The 25,330-nt window shown below is 36.3% G+C and overlaps 1 protein-coding gene across 2 annotated transcripts in view; it reads left to right on the top strand.

The window, feature by feature from the left end:
- The window catches only part of SIPA1L1 (signal induced proliferation associated 1 like 1), a 208,294-nt gene that overhangs the window by 23,402 nt on the left and 159,562 nt on the right, over positions 1-25,330 (top strand). For both annotated transcript variants that reach the window (XM_088145570.1, XM_088145567.1), the window contains exon 2: positions 1,137-1,230. The gene's annotated coding sequence lies outside the window, so the exon portion shown is untranslated. The remainder of the gene's footprint in view (positions 1-1,136; positions 1,231-25,330) is intronic.

The following is a 25,330-nucleotide window of genomic DNA, read 5'->3' as shown; positions in this document are numbered from 1 at the left end:
TAGGTCTGGAACAAGGAAGAAAGAAACCAGAAATTCTCAATCAAGAACAATTATTAGTTGTGGCACTGTGGCCTTCAAACATTAAAGCAAATATCTGGAGTCCCCACTCAAAGGTTTTTGAGTATCCAACTTTTAAAGGACCCACTGCATTGTAGGGATGAGCTTAAGACTTCTTGTCCTTTGTAATGTATTCAGTTGTTAAGAAAAGTTGTCTCTTGTCAAACTAGTTTGTAAGTGATAGATCATCAGTGATAATCATGACATTATTCTCATTACTCTCAATTTAATTCCATAGAAATAATACTCTCCAACACTTTATATCTCCAATTTGCGTATCTTTACATGCGGTTAATCAATGGACTTTAAATCAGTACAAATTTAAGAATGAAAAAAGTCACATAATTTAAAAACCAGTGATTCTCTCTCATACACACACACACACACACACATATGCTGGTTTTTATAGATGTTATTTATCTGTCCTTAGCTAATTCTCCTTTGCATATATACATAATGCATACATGGATTCCTGCTCATTTTCTGTTAGTCATAGTACAGAAAAAAATAACAGATTTAAACCTTCCAGGGATTAAAATCAGGTTCAGAAATCCATCTTTTCCTGCTGAGACAAAACAGGTTTTGATATAATAAGCAGTGTCTTCTCTGCAGAGAAACTGTATTAATTGAATGTATAAAAGTCATTCCTCGGTAAATGCTTGTATATTAATTTGGAGATTAAAGCAAAATTTCCTTTCTAGAAATACGGAAAACAATGTATAAGTGAATACATTTTTGTAATATTTGTATAGCAAAATGTGAACTTGGGAGTTTTTGAAAAGGCATTCTAATTTACATCTAGCTCCCTCCACTTCCCATGGAATACATATGTGGGCATCCAGAGTTTTATGCCGTATAATGAATAAGAGATTTAGATGTATCTAGAGATGTTAAATTTCGGTTCATTATTTCTAAATCACAAGTTAGGGCGCAGAATTATATTCATGGGATGAGGAGGTTGGGGGTGGTTAAGTGCAAAAAAAGGCTTGTTTGCAATCAAAATTAAAAAATGGTACTTGATTTTGAAATAACCTTTCTCTCTCTGTCTCTCCCCTCTCCCTTATTGATTTGTTTTGCAGGTGAAATATCTGGATATACCATGCTTAGATGTTGAAAAAAGGAATATCAACTCCAAAATTGTGTTTCTGTGTGATTAGAACAATATATTTGATGGTAAGACTATAACATTTGAAGCTGTATGTAATTTATCTTTTTATACAATATAAACATTTGATGTTTACAGTAGATTGCTGAACTCTGCAGTCTGTTCTCAAGCTGAATCTCTGCAGGTGTACTGACTACCATTTTTATGAAATACAACCAGAAGATTAGAGAAGGTGTTTGTGGAGTGGAGTTTTATTTTTAAAGTTACCCTTGGTGAAATTTCAGGTTGGTTGGGTATTAGAAGTTTTTGAATTGGTGACAATGTTGTCAGTAAGGATTGAAATTTACTGTTGATTATATTCAGAACCACATTGTGATACAACAAGTAGTTATACTGCCTAACTATAGCATTGTCATGACAACTAACTCCTTTTTCCTTGGGAATTGGTTCTACATTAAGCAGTACGTCTTGTAATTCAAGAGTAAAAAAAAAAGTTATTTTAATCTTTTAAAAGAAATATTTAATTCCTTATTTTACTCTTAAGTTCTGTGACTATTCACCAACTTCAAGTTTGTATATTTGGAATGTGCACTATAATAAAGTGGAACAAAAATTAAATACATGTAGGCCATCTCAAGAGTAACAACCTGCATTCTACAGCCTGTAATTGTTAAGCTGAAGGCTTCTGACAGTTGGTTTTCTTGATGAACGAATACCGTTTTGAAAGAAGTGAAGTATCATTTGCTCTTGTTGACAGAGCATTTCCTTATTGCCTGGTAGTCAGTGATTAGAAGCCAGGGTCATTGAGAGCAGTAGAATTACGCTTGTAAACTAAGAGCCCTTGACAGCTTCTTTCCTTCTTATACATTTTTAACCTTTTTGAAGAGGAGGGGGGATATTTGTATGTATATTAAAAGGATGAAATTTATAAAACAACTGGGATAGTTTTAGTTTATGAAGCACACTGAAAGTATCTTTAAAAGGCCTTATGAGATATATACTTGAAACATATGTTTTGTTTTTGTAGAAGTAGGTTCTGGCAAACAAAAGTATAAAAGTGGTCCATCCCAAAAACCTGATATACCTGGCTAAGCCGATGCTATTTTGCTGAGCAGTGATTTGACTGGCAGTTCAGAATCCTAAGGGTCCTATTCTTCAGCCTGTTCCCCCACATAATGAATACAAAAAGATAGTGGTACAATTTGGCAGCTAGTAGGTTTCTTTTACAGAATAGGTAATAATGTTTCCTATCTTCGGTATGAACTACAGCCTCTGCCTCTGTGTGTGCGTGCATGCTTGTTTGTATGTATACTTGTACTTTTTTATTGCCAAAAAAGGTTTAGCAGAAGCTAAAATTTACGTATTGTTTCAGATTAAATATAACATGTTGTTTATTTTGGATTATGTTGTTAAGCACTGTGAAATTTGGAGAGAAAATAGAGAAAACAATAAAGCCTGAGTTTTCTTACACAATTTTATTATTTAAATTAATATAAAACTTGCCTTTACTGTATGTATATAGGGTACTTGAGGTAATGAGCTATTTAAACTGCAGTGGAAATTACAGTATTTTTAATAGTGAAATTTTGTATGTTATATTGATAAGGAAGCACTACTTTCCTACTGTCTGAATTCTCTTCTATCACTTGTGTTTTGCATGCCCCTTCCCCATTTCTAAAGTACTATCTGTGGTTATTCCATATTGATTCTTGAGGAAAATATCCCCATTTAAAATCTGTATTTAAAAATTCTGTGGTTGTTAAAATATAGTCTCTTTGCTTATTCTTTTGATGTTGTTGTAGATGAGAGGGCTGTGCCTCTGCTGGATTTCTACATCTATATATTGACATTTGATTATATAAAATCAGAACATGAAAAGTCCATCTGGTCTAAATTCCTATTCATTGAAGTACTGTAGTTCAAATTAAAATATCTCTTGCTTCAATTCATCCAACAAAGTGGGGCATGCCAGCATCCTAATTAACTGGTTTTAATGTCAGTTTAAAACTACTGAAGCTCACTAGTCTTTAAGTCCACTGGAGCTGGGCAGCTAATCAATTCATATAAATAAGTCCCTAGACTTCATTTTGCCCCTTTTTAAAGCTACAACAACATTTGCCTTTCTTCACTGATCTTGCATAATTTCTTCAGGATTTCTCAAAGATAATACAGTTTTTCAGCCAAACTTTTGCTGCCCATTCAACTTGCTTTTCAATTCCCAATAGAATACATAGCCTCTTATTGTAGAAAACCAAACTATAGTAGAATTTAAGTAGTTAAGCTTTTTCATTTGATTTTTGCTATGTTAACCTAGCAGGATCTAAATAATCTCTTTTTTTTATTTGCATCCCTCACTATCCTTTGCTTATTCTGAGTTTTAACTTTCCTGACATCCTTATCATGTTTGGCCCTCTGTAAGCATATCTTTTCGGTGACATGTCTCTTTTCCCATCTCTCTATTTTTATTTTCAAATTGTTTCTAAGTTTTGGGGGCTGTCCATCATTTTTTCTGCTTTTTGGAACTGTTTCCAACTTTTCCTTTAATTCTTCCTTTTTAAAGAAACTCCCATGGAAGATGAGCTACTTTTTCAGTTAACATCTCCTGCCACGGAATCCTACTTACCATTGGTCTGAGTTTATTAAAATCAATTTTTTTAAGGCCAAGGTGAATACTTGATTATACTTCCTCCAGTCTCTGAAGGAGAAAGTTTGCAACAAGGCAAGTGAAGAATTTCAAAGAGAGACCATACTTTGCAGACAAAGCTGGCCTCTTAACAAGTATCAAAATAATTAAAGCCTGCACTGATACTAACATAGATGCTGTTAATGGTGGCACACGTTTCACATTTGTCAGAAGCCAGCTGTGAAGCTTGCAAATTGCGATCATGTGACCGTGGGGAGGCTGCAATGGTTGTAAATTCGAGGACTGGTCATAAAGCTACTTTTTCAGTGCTGTTGCAAGTTTGAACAGTTGCTAAACAGGCAGTCATTAACCGAAGACTGTCTGTAGGGCAACTCATCCTCCCGTCTTATTGCTTCAGTTTCTTTTGTACAAACTGAATAAACACCAGTTGTATTTTCAGTTATGGAGCTTATGCTACCAGAACTTGGGTATACCTATCAAGTTATATCTTGTGTCATTCCTTCCCCTGCATAATACTTACTGTCTTAACAGACTTTAAGGAGTGGTTACAAAGGCTTCAGTTGGTCTAGCTGCTTCTTGGCAATTTAGCAATATGTAGAGAAATATACTTGTTACCATGGTTATAGCTATTCAGTTTTTACAATAGTTTTTACAATCTTTACAATATCAAGATTTTTTGGACAAATTTTTTAAAAAAGCTCAAATCTAATGATGTTACTTTAGCACATCACTATTGCACTGTTGAATTGGTCTCTTTTCTTATCCCACTGAATCCTTATAATTACAGTTTAATATCGAATATTTTTGTTTCACAAAAGTTCAATTCCAGAAGAGACATTTATTCCACTAAATCAGGATAACCATTTGTAATCCTTGTATTGAAATCTGTGTTCTTCATGTGTACCATGTGATCTAGTTAGCTTAAGTGATATAACCCTTCTCTAAAACAAAAAGCAATAGGTATATAGATTGGTACTTGTCACTGATTATTTTAGCTCTGTCCTAAGGGATGATTTATAGAAAGAAGAGCTAAAATTTATTCAGCATTAGGTAAATTTTAAATTTTTAGATAGCATACTGGTTGGATTAGAATACATTGTACTGTACAGAAATGGAACATGATTAACTGTTTGTATGGACCCTGCAAATATTCCAAATAGAAGTAACATTGCATTCTGTTCATAAAAATTGGAAATACAGGTATTCTTCACTTAACAACGCTAATTGGTACCAGAAACTCGGTCATTAAGCAACATGTTCATAGGTCAAAAAACCACATGAACAATGCTGCGTAGCAGTGGCAGTTCCACAGTCCCAGTTGCTGTTGTTGAGGACTGTTTGGGTCATTAAGTGAGGACTTCACGTGACCATGACTTGCAACTTTTGCTGGCTTCCCCAGTGACTTTGTATGTTGGAAGCCGGCAGGGAAGGTCACAAATTGCAATCACATGACTGGGACGCTGTGATGTAATCGTGAGCTGGGCACTGAGTACCCAAATCATGATCATATGACTGTGGGGATGCTGCGATTGCTGTAAGTACAAGGACCGGTCGTAACTACCACTTGTTCAGTGCCGTCGTAAGCTTGAATGATCACCGAACAAGTGGTCATTAAACAAGGACCATCTGTAGTGATTTTGATGTGACTGTACCACTACTTCATGCTTAATTTTCTTTTAGACACATAATTGTCGGTTATAGGAAGGATTGTTCTAATAACCACAAGCAGTCTCCTTTACCTCTTGGGTCTAATACATGAATCTTAAACTTCTTTTTTTTCCTTATCAGTGCACTTGTATCATACCATTCTAGATAGAAAACTTGGAACTCTTCACATAGAACAATCAAGTCAGTTTTATTTTTGAGAATGAATGAATAGTAATATTTTTGATATTATTTAATCTTACCTTTTCATGATCCCAATAAATAAATTCAGATATTAGTCATGCTGAAGTTAAGAAATACTTTCATTTAGAGTATAGCTCTGCAAATGCTTTGGAGATTTGAACATGCAATATTGGCAGGCTACTAAATAATTTATTTGTCCAGTCTCTTGATTTTTGTGCTTTGTGTACATGAATGAGTCTATACAGTGCATGTAAGTCCATTCTAAGAGCTTCATTAGTAGTACAAAAACAAATAAAAGGTAAATATTCAAATCGGCATGTTATTTTGCAAAAATATGTAGAAATTGCATTTATAATCAAGTTCCTTTATATGTAGTCAAATAGCATTATAAACTTCTTAATTTTCCATTATCAGGTATACCCTTTCCTACCTCCCAGTCATTGCATGTTACTTCCACTATCTTGATCCTGAAACAATTTTGTATCCCACATAATAAAAGTAGAAAAATTTTGCTGGAGCTAGGTAGCTGCATTCCTTTGTGTGCTTTGTCTCTTACACATAGGTCTACACCCTGAGAGTTCACAAAAATGAACTCATGGTAGGACTGGGAGTGGGGAGTTTGCCCTGCTGTTGTTTTGCCTCTTGGGGAAATGAAAGCTAATGAGCATATCAGTGCTAGGGTTATGTAGTGATAGAGCTCACAGCCACAGAAGAATTGGAATGGTGTTTCTTTTGAGATGAACAAAGCAGTCATGCCACTTCTAAGTAAAATTGTGGGCCAGATTTTGTTCTTATTTATTCCAGGTTTTATATCACATTGCAGTGTATTTAGATTTTTAAGGAATATTATATATCATCATTATATATTATGCAACAAATCCTTGTGACACCTGCACAACCACATTCCACATGGCAGTTAAAATAATAAAGAGTACTATCTGTATTGGGATAAGAATGGGACAGAAGCAGTGGAAATATTACAGAAATTCTATGAAACATGTCATTGAGGGAGGACATTTGGATTGTTTAACAAATAACATCCTCTGTTTTTGTATAAAATAATCGCTTATACTTAAGACTCTTAACTAAACAGACATGTTTCAAGATACACTATTTTCAAATTAGGTTTTAATATTTATGGATACTGTGCTGCTGCATCTTATGTTAATAGAGTGCCTCCATGAAAATCCTAGCTTATACCTATTAGCTGCTTCCCCATAAGTTTTTCTGATCACTCTTCAGGTCCATTCAGTTACAGCCATAAGCTTTCTAAACATCTTGCCAGAGTCCCCCATTGTGAGTTCTTCCATAGTCTCCATGTTAATGTTTCTGGTGGAAGTACTCTGAGTATTTGTACTTGGGGAAGAGATGGAAACAAAAGGCTGTCAATATAACACAAAATATGTGATGGCCTTGCTGGTTCAGTACATTCTGAAAAAAATGCATATGGGAGTAGCTGGGGAAGAATATTTCCATGGAGTCTTGTGGGAGCTGCTCTATGAACATAGAATGGAGGATTGTATTGTGTGGCTCAGATCTGGAAATTCCTTTCATTAATGGAATAGAATTGTCAGTAATGGAACAAAGCTTTCCTTCCTTTTCCTTCCCCCTCCAAGTTCTCTTCCTGAAGCTAGGAAATCATTGCAAAAGTTGCTTGGTGTTGCACAGGGGAATACAGATGAATGAATGAGTTTATGGAAATTATGCTAACCATGCAAATTAAGGAACAGTTACTATTCAAGCTATGCCTTCAGCAGGCTATTGCTATATCTACTTGGTTTAGGACTGGAAAACTGCTTCTTGGGATTTTGTTTAAATCCTAAGTTAATTGATAGTAGTAATTCTTTTCTTATGAGACAGTTATAATTGCAAGTTAGTGTGTGTTAGAATTAGGGTTTGCTTTGAAAAGTAGTTGAAGTTGAAAGGAAGCATTTTTGTTCAGATCCTTGTTGAATCTCTCATAGTGAAATGAATTCTTTTAGAGGTACATAAGGCTCTGGAGATGACCAGCAGTGTAGCTGATCCAATAATGCCATGTACTAGTTCTTCCTCTTGCCTCAACTTCAAGTACAGTTCTTAATAGTATGGGTAATTTTGAATGTGTCTCATTCACAAGAACAAAATTGAAAATATTTGTATGACATATCCATTTAAGCACTTCAGCCATGTCAGAGTATAAAATATAATAAACAATTACTACTTTAATAGTCGGTAATGGTCAGGTGTCCAAGGGAAAAAAAAAGTAAGATGTAACTTTATTTTGGTAGTAACCTCTCTGCAGGAGCTCCCCTCCTGTGGAGCACTCCCCCAAGATATAAACACAAAAACCCTACTTTTAATATTTGGGAAGCTTTTATCAATATGTATTTTTCAATGCAGATTTGGAGACTGTGGCAAGAATGGGTAGAGTTTGGGATGAATCTGATTGCTTGGTGATAAAAGGTATCATGGTTTTATGATTGTAATAACCTAATTGTGGATTTATCTTTTTTATTATTGATATATTGATAATTTTTGATAATTATATTCATTACTGTATTATATATTGTATGCTATTGCTTGTAAATTGCTTAGAGTGTTGAGACTGAAACAGTATAAAACATTCATAATTAGTAAATTATTTATTTAAATCATAGATATAATGGATAAATATAAATAGCAATTGTGAAGAATGTTTTGTGTCTTCATCAAATTTTGTTTCTATTAGATTGGCTCAACTTTACTTTGGACACCTGTAGCAACTGCTCTATTTTTTATGTCAAATTATGTATTTGAATACTTTATAAAATCAAAATTAAAGTTCTATCACAATTGCATTGCTCAAGGTGGCATTAACAATCTAGCTTAGTAGTAATAGCAGTAGGAAGACCTTTTCTTTCTAGTTGGTTGGTTTGTGGAAGTATCAGTTTTACTATAGGCAGTGTTTCTTTAACAGTCCAATATGGTGTGATATATTTCCTCTCTTATCTCTGTGCCCACAGAGATTGTGTCTGTGTTTCTTAGAAAACAGGAGAATATATTCCACTTTGGAAATCACATTGCATTATCACAGATAACTGAGAACTTGGTTTTCTACTTAAACATGCATTTTCCCATTATATTGATCAAAATTTCCATTTTATTTAATTTTAGTTTAGTAGTATCCTCACTGGCTGTATCTTAGCCACACTCATATAATTACAAGGAGCTTCCTTCCACTTTTCCTATCTTCTATTTAACATACAGTCGTGTGAAAAAAAAGTACACCCTCTTTGAGTTCTATGGTTTTATGTATCAGGACATAATAAAAATCATCTGGTCCTTAGCAGTTCTCAAAAGTAGGTGAATACAACCACAGATGAACAACAACACATGACATATTACGCCATGTCATCATTTATTTTACAAAAGGAAAGCCAAAATGGAGAAGCCATGTGTGAAAAACTAAGTACACCTTATGATTCAATAGCTTGTAGAACCACCTTTAGCAGCAATAACTTGAAGTAATCATTTTCTGTATGATTTTATCAGTCTCTCACGTCATTGTGGAGGAATTTTGGCCCACTCTTCTTTACAACATTGTTTCAGTTCATTGAGGTTTGCGGGCATTTGTTTATGCACAGTTCTCTTGAGGTCCTGCCACAGCATTTCAGTTGGGTTGAGGTCTGGACTTTGACTGGGCCATTGCAACATCTTGATTCTTTTCTTTTTCAGCCATTCTGTTGTAGATTTGCTGGTGTGCTTGGGATCATTGTCCTGTTGCATGACCCAATGTTGGCCAAGCTTTAGCTGTCGGACAGATGGCCTCACATTTGATTCTAGAATACTTTGGTATACAGAGGAGTTCATGGTCGACTCAATGATTGTAAGGTGCCCAGATCCTGTGGCTGCAAAACAAGCCCAAATCATCACCCCTCCACCACCGTGCTTGACGATTGGTATGAGATGTTTGTGCTGATATGCTGTGTTTGTTTTTGCCAAATGTGGCATTGTGCATTATGGCCAAACATCTCCACTTTGGTCTCGTCTGTCCAACGGACAGTGTTCCAGAAGTCCTGTGATTTGTTCAGATGCAACTTTGCAAACCTAAGCCATGCTGCCTGTTCTTTTTAGAGAGAAGGGGCTTTCTCCTGGCAACCCTTCCAAACCATAATTGTTCACTCTTTTTCTAATTGTACCATCATGAACTTGAACATTTAACATGCTGACTGAGGCCAGTAGAGTCTGAGATGTAACTCTTGGATTTTTTGCAATTTCTCTGAGCATTGCATGGTCTGACCTTGGGGTGAATTTGCTGGGATGTCCACTCCTGGGAAGATCGGGAACTGTCTTGAATGTTTTCCACTTGTGAATAATCTTCCTCACTGTAGAATGATGGACTTTAAATTGTTTGGAAATGGCCTTATAACCCTTTCCAGATTGATGGGCAGCAACAGTTGCTTCTCTAAGATCACTGCTGATGTCTTTACTCTTTGGCATTGTGTTAACACACACTTCAATGCTCCAGACCAGCAAACTCCTAAAACTTCAGCTGTTATAGAAGTAGTCACACTTGCTGATGATCAGTTGATCAAGGGCATTTGATTAACAGCACCTGGCTGCTACTTAGCCTCTTCATACCTATGGAAGGAGTAAGGGTGTACTTAGTTTTTCACACATGGCTTCTCCATATTGGCTTTGTTTTTGTAAAATAAATGATGACCTGGTGTAATATGTCTGGTGTAATATGTCTGGTGTAACCTGGTGTAAATACATCTGAGGTTGTATTTACCTACTTTTGAGAACTGCTACGGACCAGATGAGATGATTATTATTATATCCTGATACGTAAAACCATAGAACTCAAAGAGGGTGTAGTTTCTTTTTCACATACTTTATGTACTGTGTTGTATAATCACAAAATTAACTGATCATTTCTCTTGTTGGTAAAATAAATGTTGCTAAACAGAAACAAAACAGTCCAGGAAGTTGATTTGTTACTAATTGACTTGGATTTTTTTAAACTTCAGTTCTTTTTCACTTGTATTTAAAATCTAGGAATCTGTTAAAATGAAGTTAAATCCAGTTTTACTTCTTTTCCTGATTGACAAGCACAGGAGAGAGTGCTTTCATGAAGTTATTTAATAAGCAACAAATAAATCCACAAATAACAAATAAATTATAGAGAATTAGGAGAAATGAAAGCTTGAATACATATACAAAAATCCTACAGAGTGGGAAGGTGCGGTTGGAGAACTCTTGACAGCTGAGTGACATATAATTTGGAATTAAAGACTGGTGAAAAACAAATAAGCTAAAGAAATATTTGGATATATGTTGTTGAAGAAAAAGTTAAATGCATATCAATTCATTTTAAGGCTAAGAGAAAATAATTAAGTTTTATAAATGTTAAATAAAATGAGAAATGTCAGAAAAAAATGATAGGAGTAGAATATGCAAATCATGTCTCCCCCCTCCATTGGTGCTGTATTCCTATTTCTTTCCTAAATGAATAGTGTGAAATCTCAACTCCCCTCTAAAACATTTATAAGTATCCCTAAATTGCATTTTTATTAGCCACCAAATACTTGCAGTCTTTTGGAAACCTTGACTAACCAGACCTTAAAATCTTCCTTAAGAAAGAAATGTCTGAGCCATAGACACAGCTCAATAGAAATTCCGATAGTGGTGGATCTCAGCTGTACAGGAAGCTGGCTCATACTAGTGTACTTACTGCCCCCTTTCCCTCATGCTTGTTTAGTCACACAACAGCATGAATCATACTTGGTCAGTAGAAGTCAGTACATAAATTCATTCATAAAACCAGGTTTCATGGTCTCTGTTGGAATACGACTTACAGAAATTATCTCACAACTTGAAAGTATGGCTAAATGACACTGCTTTTAATATGATGATTTGAGTTTAATTCTTAACAGTTATGCTTTGAAGGCAGATAATGAGGCAATATAAAGCTTAATTCAGTATTCAACTGAGTGAACTATGATGTAGCTCATTTGACATCAAATTTATTTATAAAATAATTCTCTTAAACATTGAAACATTGAATGAAGTACAAATTCAAACCAATTAAGACAGATATTCTGTAGTTCAAGACTGAATATCAGTTGAGCACTCAGTTTCAAAGAGGGGATACATACACAGAAAATCATAAATATAGGCTACATGATACTACTGTTAGATGGACTCACAGTTGGCTGAATGACTATATCAAACGAGTGCTCATTAAAGGCTCCACCTCAGTTTGGAGGGAAGTACCAAGTGTAGTGCCACAAACTCTATCCTGGGTCTTGTGCTGTTCACCAGTAACTTGAGGAAACATGTATAAAGTTTGCAGGTGACACAAAGCTGGGAAAGGTGGCTAATAGAAGTTCAAAAAGATCTTATTCAGGCTTGAGCAGTAGGCTGAAATGAATAGGATGGAATTTAACAGGGAGAAATATAAAGTTATGCATCTGGGTAGGAAAAATGTGAGGCACAAGTCTAGGATGGGGAGACCTTACTTGACAGTAGTACATGTAAAACAGATCTGAATATTCTTATTGAGCACAACTGAAACATGATTCAGCAGTGCAGTGTAACTGATAAAAGGCAAATGCTATCTTGATGTACATTAACTCCTGTTAATGTACATCAAGATAGCATTTGCCTTTTATCAGTTATATAGAGTCAAGATTGCAGAAAACAGTTGTTCCATTCTTCTCTGCCCTGGTTACATCCCATTTGGAATACTGTGTCTATTTCTGGCTATCACAGTCCAACAAAGAAGTGACAAATCGGAGTTACTTCAACTGATTTCTGCCAAGATGGTGAAGGTTTTAGAAACCAAGCCCTATAAGAAATTATTAAAGGATCTGGCATATTTAGCTAACAGAAGAGTTGAGAGGGTGTGCAATATGATATCAGTCTTCAAGTATCTGAAGGATTGTCACACAGAAAAGTGATCTTGCACTGAGCAGGGGTTGGACTAGATGGCCTCTGTGATTTATTTACTTACTTGCTTGCTAACAGGATTATATGCTGGTCCAGTTCAACAGAACACTTGGAAGTGATTTTGTGAATTTATGTGTACTCTTCTAAACTACTGGAAATCCATGTGGAATCAGCAGTATGCAAATCCGTGGAGTTTCATGTCACTGCATTGTATTAGTTGTAAAAAATATAATTTTCAAGCACCTGAAAGTTCCTGGTTTGTGTAATGCTTTCATACAATGGGTGAGGTATTTGGCATTAATTCTTTTCTGTCTGTGTTGGGCGTAATTTTTTATAAAGTCAAACCTATTCAGAATGTTTTTTATAATTGTAATAGTCAGGTTTACTAAGTTAACTGCAATATTTTGACCAGCAAGTCTAAATAAATTAGGGGTTTGAAATTGTACTAGCCTGCTATCTGTTAAATGTGAGATTCCATAGGCTAATTGCTATGTAAGTAATATTTTTGAGAATTACATAAGTGCACATTTTTGTAATGCTTGAAGCACATGGTAGAACCCTTGAGTTTTAGAATCCTACACATTAGCTAGTGGTGATACCTATGTCTGTCTCTTGGTATCTTCTGAAGGAAGATTAAATGTTGCTGATTCAGCAGAGGGGTGGGTACAAGCTAATCAATTGAAGCTGAATCTTGGTAAGTTAGAGGTACTCTGATGAAGTAACATTTGGGTTTGGAATATTGGTGTTTAACTTCTGCATTAGACTGCATTCTCCCAGAATACAGGGAGAAAGCTCAGAAATGTTCCTTCATCCAATGTTGTTGCAATGGCTCAATGGCATGGAGCATCTTTTAGTTGCTTCTTCGTTAGTTGTAACCTTCACTGGATAAAAATAGATTTACCATAAAATCCATGCGTTGTTAATCTATAACTTTGATTAGTGTGATATATGCTACTTTTAAATGGTTTGGAAGCTTCAGTTTCTGCAGATCCTGATCTAGAATTCTGATCTGTTTCCATAATAAAGGCATATTTAACTAATTCTTAATGAATTAAGTTGGGGCTCAGCCATCTGAAGGTATGCCTCCTCCCATATATCCCTGCCCATGCACTAAGAACTTCTCTGAATACTATTAGTGGGAGAGATACATTACACGTTTCATGAAAATGTAATAACACACTGACTTTGAAATGCTCTCCCAATAGATTTTGATTGAAAGCAACTTTCACAATAAAAAAAAGACCCCCCCCCCCTTTTTGCTTGTGTTGCAAACACAAGAGGCTATTTCAGGATTTTATGCTTACACTCTTTATTCTATTTTTGTTGTTGGCACTCTATTAATTTATTTCTGTAGAATGCTTTGTGCTGCTTGAAACACAGTTCAAGTAGGATAAAGCTTAAATTTGTGTAGGCTAGTTTTACATGCATTCTTGATACCTCCCCAAAAGTTTGTAAGCATTCATAATGTTTTCCACATGATATATTTATACAAATGTTCCTGAGATGCCAGAAAAGATAGCAAACCATTTGATATCTTATGTTAAAGCAAACGGTCCTGGATGAATGCAAGATGTACAGTGCCATTTTCTCTGCTTTTGACTTTGTGATTTCTATACTTTGGTAATGTTTTTTCTTTGTTTCCTTTTACTTTGTAATCTGTGGGCATACATATGTTTGTGACTAGTGGACTCTGCCACATTTATTTATCTGCTTGTATTTTGTGATATTGTATATGTGTGCATAACTTCTGGGATTGTATGTGGTATGCCTCCCTGGCATCCTGTCACTGTTAAGCCTGTTCCCCTGGAGGGGCAGTGTGTGTGCATGGTCTCTCTCTTTTTCTCTGTAATTGAATTCTTTGCACAGATCCACTTCATGGAAAATATTGTAAGGGTGTTTCATTGACATACTCTAGTGATGATTATGCCTTGCTTCAAAGGACAAATAGTATCTCATTAAAGATTTGTATTTGGACTAGAAAGTACAGATATATTCTTTTTCCTAACTTGTATAGTGTTTTGTACTTCCCAGTGGAACTCATATCTTCCATTCTTGTTATATTAGAACATTTCCTCACAGGGAAGGTTTTAGGAGTTCTCTTCCGGGTAACACAGCAGTTCAGGACGAATGAAATACACATCCTTATTATCTTGTGCTATGTGTGTAGTATAGAGAGGTGACCTCTGCTAAAACATGTATCGGTTGTTCCTTTTCACCAACAGTTATAACTGAAGGGTAGAATTGATAAGAATAACCAACCTGTTTTGTTTCAACATTAAATGCAAAAACAGGGGTTCCAGACTTTGGCATCATGCCCTCTTTTTTATTTTTTTAGAAATCCACCTGCCTCTCCACCGTTCATTTTAGCCAATTCCCCTTGTAATGAAATTTAAATGTATAATTAAAATTTATTTAAAATGCTATTGTACTTCTTTTTCATTGTACTTCCTTTCTTATTTGCAGCCATTTTATATTAATAAGAATATATTAAAATATCTTTTGAATTTCTCAGATTAATTTAACAGATGTGATTTAATTTAATGGCTCCCAATATTGACATATACTATTACAATTTAAGGGTCATTACAGGGAAGGAGTATTTGTTAAAGCTGAGTGTCTAATAAATCTAAATCTAAAGGTAGAAAAACATGGTAAAATAGGGTTAGGAATAGGAAGAAAAGAGTGAGGATTGTTATTTCCTGTTTGACTTGAGGTGAGGCAAAGGAGGTTGAAAGAAGAAGTTGCTCCTCCCAAATGGTAACAAAGGAGAAGAAACACAATGTTCATTTATTCTTAACACTAGTTTATGAAACAATAGTGGATGAAAATATAAGCAATGCATTTGTCCTTCCAGTAAAATTATTGTCTTTTCATAAGAATACTTTTCCTTTTTAAAAGTTATATCAATGATAGAAAATTCAAAATCTGGTCAATCTCTTAGTTATTTAAGTTCAAGGAAGTTTTTCTTCAGGAGATATTTAAGGAGGTATTTTAAGCAAGTACTGCGATGCTGAAAAAGGCAGTTTAATCTTAGGCTATATTAACAGGAACATTGCATCCAGATTGCAGGAGTTAATACTTTGTTGTACTCTGCACTGGTTAAACCACACTTGGGGTATTGTGTCTAGTTCTGGGCACCACTCTTTAAAAGGGTCATAGAAAAATTGGAGCAGGTAATTCATAGCAGAATAATAAGAGTTTAGAAGTCAAGCCCTGTTAGGACCATTTAAAGGCACCAAGCTTGTTTAGCATGCAGAAGAGGAAATTAAGAGAGGATATTGTCCAGTCTGTGTACATTTAAAAGGCTGTCATATGCAAGAGGAGGCAAAAACTATTCTCTTTTGAACCTAACACCATTATGCCAACAAGTTAAAATTAAAAGAAAGAAGATTCAGTATTAGGAGGGTTGTCTTGACAATAAGAGCTGTTAAGTAATAGAAGAGTTTGCTTAGAACAGTGGTATGCCTCCTCTTGCTAGGACTTTATTTCTAGCAAAGATTATACAGAATTATATAGCTTATACAGAAATATCCAGATAAAAAATATGACTATAAACAAATAATAGCAAAAGGGAAGAAAAAGAACTTCATATGGGGATAAACGATATCATCGGCTAGGCTTGTTTTAATAGGTGCAGTACAGCAATGATAATAGTTTTGCAGCTCTCTTAGTGATCTCAGAGCACTGATCCAGTAGCAGGAGATGGACTGATACCGGTAGTCCCCAGTTTAAGAAAGAGTTCCGTTCCCAAGGTCTGTCCTTAAGTCGAATTTGTATGTAAGCCGGAACAGTATTGTATAATACTGTATAAGTAGCATTGGGTAATTAACTCAAATCATTGTGTATTTGATTTGAATTTTGCTACAGTAGGCTCCGTTCTTAAATATGGGTCATCTGTAAGCTGGGCATTCTTAACCCGGGGACTACCTGTATAATCTTCCTATATTCTGCCAGGTCTGTTAAATACAAGGAGAATTAGAAGGTCAGGACATGGGATCCTGTAGAAAGAGCAGGTTGAAGTACATGATCTGGAGTCCCTGTTTCTTGAAATTCAGATAGGTCCAAGATGGTAAAGTTATACTTTCCTTCTAGTATTGGTGAGGATAGATACCGAACTGAGCTAGAGAGAAAGCTCTATATTGACCTAAGCTGTTACGGTTGTTTAGGTATTTTACCTGAATAAAAAGCCACACTGACAAGTATTTTTCTAAAGCTGAATATTCCAGGTTGAATAGTACAGGTAGTCCTCAACTTATTCATTTAACAACTGTTTGAAGTTACAGTGGCACTGAAAAAAGTGATTTATGACCAGTTCTTGCACTTACAACCATTACAGTGTCCCTATGGTAATATGATCAAAATTCGGGCGCTTGGCAAGCAGCATGTATTTACGACAGTTGCAGAATCCTGGGGTCACATGATCGCCATTTGCGACCTTCCCAGGGGGCTTCTGACAAGCAAAGTCAGTGGGGGAAGCCAGATTCACTTAACAACCGTGTGATTTGCCTAACCACCATGGCAAAAAAGGTCATAAAATCAGGTGCAACTCACTTAACAACCCACATTGCTTAGTGACAGAAATTCCGGTCCCAATTGTGGTTGTAAGTCGAGGACTACCTGTATCTGTTAGGTATTTAGTGATTTGAATATCTATGTCACTGCTTTGTATATTAAAGGCTGAAGAACATTAGTTCTCTATAAAGTTTATGTTTGAAATCTAAGCATAAGTTTAGATAAGTACCATGAATTATGATTTCACTTTCATAGTGCTTTGTGGCTCAGGTGGCTGCAGTTGGTATGGGGATAAGAATGAATGGACATTGATTAAGCTCTCACTTTTCACAGTTTGAATCCAGGTAAAGGGAGATACCACTCGTGTTTTGGAAGAGGTTTTATGGCTCTGAAGTGGCCATTTTCTTTCTTCCTTTGACAGCTTCTCCCTCCCTTCCTTGAAATGACATTAAAAGCATTATGGGACTACTGTTTAAGATTTATTGTATATAAGAAAGATTTTGATTTTATTTTTAAAGCTGAAATATTCCGTACATTAACTTTATTTTTATTTCATACTGAATCAGAGAAGAAATATTGAGTGCTGTCTATAATGGTATGAACTGGCATAGTGAGATGGGCTGAGTGGTTGCAACAGTAGATTAGAATTTCATTCTGTTGATTTAGGAGTGATATATATGGAAATTTGAAAGCTATTGCTCTTTTCTTGATCCAGTAAATTTATAAATAGGGTAAAAATAAAAGTTAAATAAATAGAATAAAAACAAATGAATTAAAATATGTTCAAAACTTTTGCTATTACTTTTTAACACCTTCTGGTATCTATCATCCAAATTTCAGATTTCCAAAATGTTTGCTCTTGTTCTGTGATTCAGAAAAACATTGACTACTGTATATTAAAGTACAGTATGAAGAAACAATTCTGAGTTGTGATTTTTGTGGCAGCAAATAACACATTTATGTTTTCTACAATTGCTATAAGCAAAAAAGAAAAAGAACTATGCAGTTCATGTTTCCTGTATTATAAAGTTACATTTACCTGTCTCATCAGGTCTGGCAGAAGGGACATGTTGCAGGTTCTGTCTACTAGACAGTGTCACCTAATGGAACCCAGGAGGAGAGCCTTTTCCGCCGCTGTACCCACCATATTGAACATCATTCCCCCCAAGGTCAGGCTGGCCCCAGCCTTGATGGCCTTCCAGAAAGATCTGAAGGCATGGCTTTGCCATCTGGCCTGGGGATCAGATAGTGGTGGTGTGAAGCTTATAAAATGATTGTACTGTTCCTGAATTGACTGTTCCTGAATAGACTCCCATTGTCTATATTGTATGGTTTTTGAATAATTTAATAGTTTTAATGTTTTTAAGGCTTGTATGGTTATTTTACCTTTTGTTTTTTTGGTATTGTTTTTGTTGTAATTTTGTAAGCTGCCCAGAGTCACATTTATGAGACAGGTGGCTATATAAATTGAATAAGTAAATAAAGTGATTTCACCCGTTTGTACCACTGATAATTCTTTTGACAACAATGATTTGAAGAAAAATTAATATTTACAGAAAAGTTAAGGCCTGTAATTGTCAGGTTTCCCTGTGTAGCAATGCAAAAAACCCCAAGAGTAGAATTCCAGGGACACAATACCTCAGATAACTAGGTTTATGGAACAAAAGCTACAAAGCCAATGTGAAAGAATTCCAGTGATGGTTGTGTATCAAATGTACATACTATTTATAGTAAAATCAAGGTTCATCATTCTTGCTCCTCTTTCTCCCACTGAAGTGATGCAATGGGTTAGATGGCCCTCTCTTTTGGGTGGGAGGCCCATTTCCACCTGCCTCTTGTTTTGATAATGGAGAGATCTGGATCAAGCTGTTTACTTTTGCATGTGTGAGAACTAACCTAACAGTATCTAATAATCTGTCTGCAGTGAATAGACAGCTATTCTATCCCCCCATTCCTTTTGAAATTTCCAATGTGCTAGTGTATTCCAAAGGATTGGGGCCTTCTGAAGCAGAACTGGAGGAAAAGGGTGGTGAACAGCCTGTTTCACAGATGGAAGTGAGATCATATATCATTGGATGTAACTCAATCTGTTAAGCAATTAAAAAGATGATAGTTTTTTTAAAAAGCACTTACTTGAATTCTCTTGAATTAAATTATTTCATTTCACTGGTTGTATTATTTTTTTTTAAGTGCTTTTGAGTCAGTGTTGATTCCTGGCGACTGGCTGGACTAGTCCCTGAAATTTTCTTGGCAGCATTTTCAGAAGTGGTTTGCCATTGCCTCCTTCCTAGGGCTGAGAGAAAGTGACTGGCCCAAAGTCACCCAGCTGGTTTGTGCCTAAGCTGGGACTAGGTTGTATTAATTACTCTTTGTAAATTATATTCTGATGAGGAGAAAGCCCCAGACTGTTGGTTTCTGCTGCTGATTCAAATAACTCCCATATATCCCTTGCCCATGCAAATAACTCCAAGATGCCCCTGCCCTGTGGAATCTGGGTTGTCCCCCCACCCCCTTTTTGGTTTTTTAGAAGGCTGTGAAGAGTTGCTTCTTTATGCTTCTTTACTCAAGCTTTACCCAAGCTAGGGTGACACTGGAGGCTGGTAAATGTATGGGGGAGTGTTGTTTTCGTGCTCCATGAAGAAAGAAAGAAAGAAAGGGAGGGAGGGAAAGAGGGTGGGTGGGTGTTTAATACTACTGCTTCTATCTTCCTTTTAGGACATGAGACTAATATTTTGGGATTCTGTAATTTCTAAACAATAATTGGAAATGATTTTAGAATGGATGAAGGCAAACAAATTGAAGCTTCATTTAGGCAAGATGGAACTATTTTAGGGATGAAATTGGCTGATCTGGATGGAACATATTTGGCTGATAATGCATGGATTGTAAATATTTCCCATGAAAGGTCAAGTTTGTAGCTTATGGAGGCTTCTTTGTTGGAAACACGGATCACAGTGGTAGCCAGGATGGCTTTTTATTAATTATTGTGGTATGTCTGCAGTGCTAACTAGGGAAAATAGATCTAGACATAATTGTGCATGGATTAGTTATTGCTTTCAATTTAAAGGAGAAATGAAATTTGGAGCACACATGGGCATGCAAATTACACCTGTCAGAAACTAAATGTGTTTTTCATAGAATTGCAGGGCAGCTAAAGAGGGATGCCTCACAGACTAGGAAAAGGTTCAGCTGCTTCTATTTAGAAGGATATAAATCACAAACATTTTCATTCGCTATTCTTTTGTAATCTACTGGTTAAGAATAAATGAGCCAATATTGTGTTCCATAATCCTTTTTTTCTTTTGGGACTTAGGAACTTTATTGAAAGACTTATTTTAGAGCAGGGATTCCTAAACTTGAAGAAATTCTGGCAGGGGATGGGTTAGGAGGAGGTTGTGAATTTTTTAGAAAGAAAAGAATCAGCATTTTTTTTTAAAAAAAGCCTGCACTTGGAGAGTAAGAGAGGACCACAGCTGTTGCAACTGCCACCAAAGGACACACAGTAATTTTGCTTATTGCCCCATGAGGAGTGAGAAAAGTCAGATCTGCCCATCTTTTCCCCCTTGAATGCAGAAATACAGTGGGGCAAAAAAGTATTTAGTCAGCCACCAATTGTGCAAGTTCTCCCACTTAAAAAGATGAGAGAGGCCTGTAATTTTCATCATAGGTATACCTCAACTATGAGAGACAAAATGGGGAAAAAAATCCAGAAAATCACATTGTCTGATTTTTAAAGAATTTATTGGCAAATCATGGTGGAAAATAAGTATTTGGTCACCTACAAACAAGCAAGATGTCTAGCTCTCACAGAGCTTTAACTACTTCTTTAAGAGGCTCCTCTGTCCTCCACTTGTTACCTGTAGTAATGGCACCTGTTTGACCTTGTTATCAGTATAAAAGACACCTGTACACAACCTCAGTCACACTCCAAACTCTACTATGGCCAAGACCAAAGAGCTGTCGAAGGACACCAGAAACAAAATTGTAGACCTGCACCAGGCTGGGAAGACTGAATCTGCAACAGGCAAGCAGCTTGGTGTGAAGAAATCAACTGTGGGAGCAATAATTAGAAAATGGAAGACATACAAGACCACTGATAATCTCCCTTGATCTGGGGCTCCACGCAAGATCTCACCCCGTGGGATCAAAATGATCACAAGAACGGTGAGTAAAAATCCCAGAACCACACGGGGGGACCTAGTGAATGACCTGCAGAGAGCTGGGACCAAAGTAACAAAGGCTACCATCAGTAACACAGTATGCCGCCAGGGACTCAAATCCTGCAGTGCCAGATGTGTCCCCCTGCTTAAGCCAGTATATGTCCGGGCCCATCTGAAGTTTGCTAGAGAGCATTTGGATGATCCAGAAGAGGATTGGGAGAATGTCATATGGTCAGATGAAACCAAAGTAGAACGTTTTGGTCTAAACTCAACTCTTCGTGTTTGGAGGAGAGAGAATGCTGAGTTGCATCCAAAGAACACCATACCTACTGTGAAGCATGGGGGTGGAAACATCATGCTTTGGGGCTGTTTTTCTGCAAAGGGACCAGGATGACTGATCCGTGTAAAGGAAAGAATGAATGGGGCCATGTATCGTGAGATTTTGAGTGAACACCTCCTTCCATCAGCAAGGGCATTGAAGATGAAACGTGGCTGGGTCTTTCAGCATGACAATGATCCCAAACACACCGCCTGGGCAACGAAGGAGTGGCTTCGTAAGAAGCATTTCAAGGTCCTGGAGTGGCCTAGCCAGTCTCCAGATCTCAACCCCATGGAAAACCTTTGGAGGGAGTTGAAAGTCTGTGTTGCCCAGCGACAGCCCCAAAACATCACTGCTCTAGAGGAGATCTGCATGGAGGAATGGGCCAAAATACCAGCAACAGTGTGTGAAAACCTTGTGAAGACTTACAGAAAACGTTTGACCTCTGTCATTGCCAACAAAGGATATATAACAAAGTATTGAGATGAACTTTTGATATTGACCAAATACTTATTTTCCACCATGATTTGCAAATAAATTCTTTAAAAATCAGACAATGTGATTTTCTGGATTTTTTTCCCCATGTTGTCTCTCATAGTTGAGGTATACCTATGATGAAAATTACAGGCCTCTCTCATCTTTTTAAGTGGGAGAACTTGCACAATTGATGGCTGACTAAATACTTTTTTGCCCCACTGTAAGAAGAGTCACCAAGCTGAGTGACCGTTTCATATTTCATCAGTGCAGGTGCTCTCCATCTCTCCTCCCACCTTTACCTGTTGCCCCTGGGACCCTTGGTCACTTCATTCCTTCTTCTGTTGCCCTACTTGTCTGCTTTCCACCTTGTTCCCAACCCTCTTTATATTTTGAAATCAGAAGGAACTGATTTCTTTTTATAACATTGCTTAAATTGTTATAAAATAGGCATGTTCCATATACTTATGAATGGTTGTGTTCCACTATTGTATCTCCGTTTATTTTAAAATGTATTTTGATTCTGAAGTCAGAGAAGCTATACAAACGTATCTATGGCGTGTGCCACAGCAATATAATTATTAGCTTCAATGAAATTTAAAGGAAGATTTTTTAAAAAGTATTCCTATATGGTTTCTTATTTAAAATAATCAAAGCAGTTAACATTAAAAATCATTGTAATGGATGCAGGAAAATTAGAAAATTGTTGAACAATAAAAGAAGTTACATTTCAGTTTGTTGTTTTATTTTTCTCCAACCTGAAAATGCTCTCCCTGTGACTAACAAAAATAAATATGATGAAAATATTAGAACCCATCCTTAAAACAACTAATAAAAATTATTAATCAGTAATAAACTCCATCAGGACATTTGCAGTTGAATTCCTCTTCACAACATATATAAAATGTTGAACAATATAAAGTTTTTTAATGTCTGTCTGATAAACTTCAATGCATGATGCTGTCTCCACTTCCCCTAATCCTAGTATAAGGCAAAGTCATTTTAGAAGTTGCCCACAGATTTCTTTTTATTTTTAAAATGTCTCTATAAAACCATGGGAACTCATAACCTCCTTGTCAACCTAATGTCCAATCTTTGTTTTCTGTAATTGAAAGCACATCGTTTTGTATTCTTTTTTCCAGAAAAGGAAAATCACTTGAACTAAAAATTTGGCTTCTTAACAGTTATATGAACAGTAGGGCTAAAATAAGGCCTAAAATCAATGATAAAATGATCAATAAATTTTTTAATAATAGTAAATTGAGTATGTGTTAATTGATTAACCTACTTCAACATGTTGGCTAATCTAGCCTATATTAAACAGTTTCCCAGAAATTTTACACTTAGTATCTATTAGTAGACAAAGACTCTGAAGTTATACAGTTGCAGGGCTCCCCTGACCCCCGCCTCAGCTACAATGTTTTCTCATACTCATGTAATCTCAAGGCTGAAACAGTTGAGTTGAATTTCAGGACGATATTTTTAAATTTTAAGTATACTGATTTTTAATTATTTTGCTGCTATCTTTTATCATTAATCTGTGCTTTATACTGATAGTATTTTAGTTGCACTGTGATCTAAGACCATAATGATATTTTCATTCAGTGTTGGCCTCTATACAGCTAAAAGTTACGAGCAGAGTGTGAGCCTTTCACATCATTCATTCATGCGTTGGCAGAATGTTCCTGCAAATTGTAGAGTATTGCTGTGGAGTTGTGATAGCCATGGCTAATAATCCCTGTAATGCCATTCCAGTGTTCTCCGTCCTGAGCAGATGCTGCAAATTCTTTTAATTCTGTGAGAGGCCATGCTTCAGGCTCTGGTTGATCTTTTGGGTTCATTTGGTGTTTCCAGCCAAGTGCATATTGCCTTTCCCATAGTCACCTATATAGGCATACTATATCCATTCAAGCCAATGAAAATGTGAATGCCGGATCTTATTCTCAACTATGGACTGTTGATCACATAGCTATTGAATATCCTCATCCACCATAAATCATGCAAGGAGATACCCAGGATTGTCTTTAAACATTTCTTCTGAAACACCTTCAACTTCTGTAGGTCCTGAGCAAACAGTGTCCATTTTTCTGCTGCATTTAGCAAGGCTGGCATGATGGCTGCATGAAATACCTGAACCTTCATTTTGAGGCCAAATATTTTCTTCTTCCAGAGCCACCATTGTAAGCTGGCAAAAGCCATTTTTATGCAACTGATGCGTGCAATTCAATGTATTTGAATTCATTCACTTGTATATTTGGCACACATCTGAAGGCAAGGTTAATTTGTGGGCCATCAGTTGACATGGCCTTGGTCTTTTTTCCTATTTACCTGTGGTCTAAGCTTCTTGCTCTTTTGCTTATGACATCTAATAATTCCTGTGCCTTCAGTTCTAATTCCTCAGTGAAAAACAATATCATTGGTGTATTGTTATCATTTGAAGTTTAGTTCATCTGCATCACATTGAACTCCCGTATGCCCAGATAAGCTTTTTCTCATTATCCAGTCTATCACCACATTGAACAACAGTGTTGATAGTACACACTCTGTTTTGACTGTGAAGGGACTGGTTTTGTAATCATGTACTTCAATCATTCATGAAGCTCAAGCTCAGATATTTTGGTCACCTAATGCGAAGAGAGATCTCTTTGGAGAAGACCCTGATGCTGGGAAAGATTGAAGGCAAAAGGAGAAGAGGACGGCAGAGGATGAGATGGTTAGAGAGCATCACTGAAGCAATGAGCATGAAACTGAGCAAACTCAGGGAGGCAGTGAAGGACAGGAAGGCCTGGCGCAATATGGTTCATGGGGTCACGAAGAGTCGGACACGACTTAACGACTAAACAACAACAACAACAACAACTTCAATCCTGCAAGAGATGCTGTCATAAAAGATAGCAAAGACTTGGATCATAGTATCTCCCCTGCCAGATAAGTATACTTGGATGATTTTGCTGGATATGCTGATCACCAAAGAGCATTCCATTTAGAGCCCTGGTGGATGCCACCAAAGGGACTCTTGAAATTAATAAATACAATAATTGTTTGCTTTCCACACTATATATATTCCTCTATATATACTCCTCAAGTACTTGCCTGAGATTGAAAATCTGTCCACACAGCCGTGGCGTCGTCTAAAGCTGCATTGTTCTTCCTGTGTGGAGAATTTTTACATTGGTTATAAGTGTGCTCTGATAATCTGTGCATGGACCCTTCCAACTACAGACATGAGGCTGATTCCATGATAGCTTTCATATTGTATCTTATTCTTTTTAAACATAGTAACAAAAAGTTTCCAATTGAGC

The sequence above is a fragment of the Python bivittatus genome, unplaced genomic scaffold (assembly GCF_059951505.1).
Source record: "Python bivittatus isolate LINGU-HERP-01145 unplaced genomic scaffold, Pbiv_v1 ctg000480_np1212, whole genome shotgun sequence".
Taxonomy (NCBI): domain Eukaryota; kingdom Metazoa; phylum Chordata; class Lepidosauria; order Squamata; family Pythonidae; genus Python; species Python bivittatus.
The sequence above is the reverse complement of the archived record's forward strand: the minus strand, read 5'-3'. Positions and strand labels throughout refer to the sequence as shown.